General features: G+C 42.9%; 1 long non-coding RNA gene across 1 annotated transcript in view; it reads right to left on the reverse strand.

The window, feature by feature from the left end:
* Window positions 1-2,604: 2,604 nt before the first annotated feature.
* LOC139025539 (uncharacterized) overlaps window positions 2,605-3,494 on the reverse strand; it is a 2,552-nt gene continuing 1,662 nt past the window's right edge. The window contains exon 2 of the long non-coding RNA XR_011477129.1: window positions 2,605-2,667. This is a non-coding gene — a long non-coding RNA (uncharacterized lncRNA). The remainder of the gene's footprint in view (window positions 2,668-3,494) is intronic.

The raw sequence follows: 3,494 nt of genomic DNA on the forward strand, positions 1-3,494 counted from the left end.
ATAGATACAGTAGATTAGATAGATAGATACAGTAGATACGATAGATATTATATACAGTAGATAGATACAGTAATATGATAGATAGATACTGTAGATTGATAGATACAGTAGATTAGATAGATACTGTAGATACGATATATAGATAGATACAGTATATAGATAGATACTGTAGATACGATAGATAGATATACTGTAGATACGATATATACAGTAGATAGATACAGTATATAGATAGATACTGTAGATACATATATAGATGGATGATGATAACCCATAGTATTGTCTTCCCTACAGGCCACCTGATGACGATGATGATAACCCATAGTGTTTTTTAACGTTGTTCTCCCTCCAGGCCACCTGTTGAGCACAGCGGAGGTAGAGTCATCTCTAACAGACCACGGAGCGGTGGCCGAAGCTGCAGTGGTCAGCAGACCCCACGCGGTCAAGGGGAGTGTCTCTACTGTTTCGTTACTCTGAAGGACTGCAGAGAGTTCAACCGCACTCTGGTGGACGAACTCAAGAGACAAGGTGTTTGACCAGGTTACCCCTTGTAAACTAACACTAGATTACAGGTTAACCCTTGAGAACTAACACCAGATTACAGGTTACCCCTTGTAGAACTAACACCAGATTACAGGTTAACCCTTTGTAGAACTAACACTAGATTACAGGTTAACCCTTGTAGAACTAACACCAGATTACAGGTTAACCCTTGTAGAACTAACACCAGATTACAGGTTAAACCTTGTGAAACTAACACCAGATTACAGGTTAACCCCTGTAGAACTAACACTAGATTACAGGTTAACCCTTGTAGAACTAACACCAGATAGATTACAGGTTAACCCTTGTAGAACTAACACCAGATTACAGGTTAACCCTTGTAGAACTAACACTAGATTACAGGTTAATCCTTGTAGCATTTGGCTACACAATACTATTATCACACTGTATATCAGATATGTTTATACTGCATTCTATTCTACTGTATCTTAATCTATGCTGCTCTGACATCGCTCGTCCAATATATTTATATATTCTTAATTCGATTCCTTTACTTAGATTTGTGTTTATTGGGTATATGTTGTGTAATTTGTTAGATATTACTTCACTGTCGGAGCTAGAAACACAAGCGTTTTGCTACACCCGTAATAACATCTGCTAAACACATGTATGTGACCAACAACAATTTGATTTGATGTAGGGAGGAGGGAGTACAGTAGTACAACATGAGTTTTTTTTTGTTGGTTCTTGATTTAACACAACAACAAAACATGTCTTGTTAGTGAGGGAGAAGATYGGTCCGATCGCCACACCAGACTTCATTCAGAACGCTCCTGGACTTCCTAAAACACGATCTGGTACGTGTTACCTGATTCTACCACATTTTCATACTTTAAAAAAATACTTTTATGGACATTTTGTCTTTACATTTTTATTTAACAAAATATCTCATCCTCAGGTAAGATCATGCGGCGGGTCCTGAGGCAGATCGCCCGGAACGAGAAGGATCTAGGTGACCTTTCAACTATGGCTGACCCCAAGGTCGTAGAGGTCCTGTTCAGCCAGCGCAGTGAAACGTCCGCCTGAGGGGCTGCATGTCAACACTCTACAGTAGCTTCCTCTGCTCGACACCTCATCTCCTCTCCTCGTCTCATTTCCTCTCCATCATCTACACTGATCTGAAAACTATGGAAGCCCATTCCTGTCACCAACTCTTTTTTTTTTTTTAAATAGTAGAACAGACAGGATATATTTCTTAATTTGTAGCAGTATGTGCACATTTATTTCCATCTTATCCACGTTGCAGAGATTAGCACAGCAGGGTCGCCGGCAAATGTGTGGCGAGCTGGCATTTGCCCCAACAATTTTTCAATTCGGTTTCATAAAAAATATTGACACAAAAGCATTGAAAATATCTTCTTTAGACTGATTTGGATTTATCAAGTCGTGCTTCAGTCTGATCAACTGTAGCCTACTGATAACAACCACAGCTACAGGTGGCCTAGAGAAACCTATGCACTCTGCTCTCCTCTGGCCAGGGAAAACGAAGCGGTAATCTGGTGTATTTATAGCCTAAAATATAATATTTTATTTGTGTTAAGAGAAAATGTGAATGTGATCAAATTTAGATTTTCTATTCGGACTTCGGGTGGCTAGTCGACCCAGACCTTATCAATCCARAATGATTGACTGAAATTAGTCAATGAACACAATAGTGATGACATTCTGTGTGAGTCACTTTTTAATTACAGATCTAACCGTGCATACAGTCAGCCCTGTTAGTTCTATTRTCCAATCACAGTTGTTGATTTAGTATTTTTTTTAAATATTTTTTTTTAAACCATATGACCTGATTTAAATATTATAATAATAATCTGGTCCCATTTATAGCCCATATGCAAACGTTTTACAGCTGATTCTATTACTATGTCAGACCCTACGACTTAGAGTTTTACCTGGTTGGGTTAGCCTACCAGATCAGGAAAAACTCTGGGGCCCCTAGGAAAACACTCCTGTGGTGCCACCTCTGAAATCACCTCCACAGAGAGACAGATGAAGAAGCATGTTCTACAAATATGCTCTACTATCTCAAAAAAAAAATTCTTCGTATCTCATCGTCATAAAAGTAAATGTGGTTGGCGGGAATGGGCTTTCTACCTTACCCTCCTTACCCTCCAATATATCCTCCCACGGTCCAGGATCCCTTACCCTCCAAGATATCCCCCACGTCCAGGATCCCTTACCCTCCAAGATATCCTCCCACGTCCAGGATCCTTACCCTCCAAGATATCCTCCCACGTCCAGGATCCCTTACCCTCCAAGATATCCTCCCACGTCCAATCCCTTACCCTCCAAGATATCCTCCCACTCCAGGATCCCACCCTCCAGGATCTCCTCCCATGTCCAGGATCCTTACCCTCCAAGATATCCTCCCACGTCCAGATCCCTTACCCTCCAGGATATCCCCCACGTCCAGGATCCCTTACCCTCCATTATCCTCCCACGTCCAGGATCCCTTACCCCCAAATATCCTCCCACGTCCAGGATCCCTTACCCTCCCAGATATCCTCCCATGTCCAGGATCCCTTACCCTCAGGATCTCCTCCCATGTCCAGGATCCCTACCCCCAATATATCTCCACGTCCAGGATCCCTTACCCTCCAGGATCTCCTCCCATGTCCAGGATCCCTTACCTCCAATATATCCTCCCAATCCAGGATCCCTTACCCTCCAGAATCCTCCACGTCCAGGATGCCTTACCCTCCAAGATCTCCTCCATGTCCAGGATGCCTTACCCTCCAAGATCTCCTCCCATGTCCAGGATCCCTTACCCTCCAAGATCTCCTCCATGTCCAGGACCCTTACCCTCCAAGATCTCCTCCCATGCCAGGATCCCTTACCCTCCAGATATCCTCCCATGTCCAGGATCCCTTACCCTCCAGATCTCCTCCCATGTCCAGGATCCCTTACCCTCCAAGATCTCCTCCCAT

Source organism: Salvelinus sp. IW2-2015, unplaced genomic scaffold (genome assembly GCF_002910315.2).
Source record: "Salvelinus sp. IW2-2015 unplaced genomic scaffold, ASM291031v2 Un_scaffold2820, whole genome shotgun sequence".
Lineage (NCBI taxonomy): Eukaryota > Metazoa > Chordata > Actinopteri > Salmoniformes > Salmonidae > Salvelinus > Salvelinus sp. IW2-2015.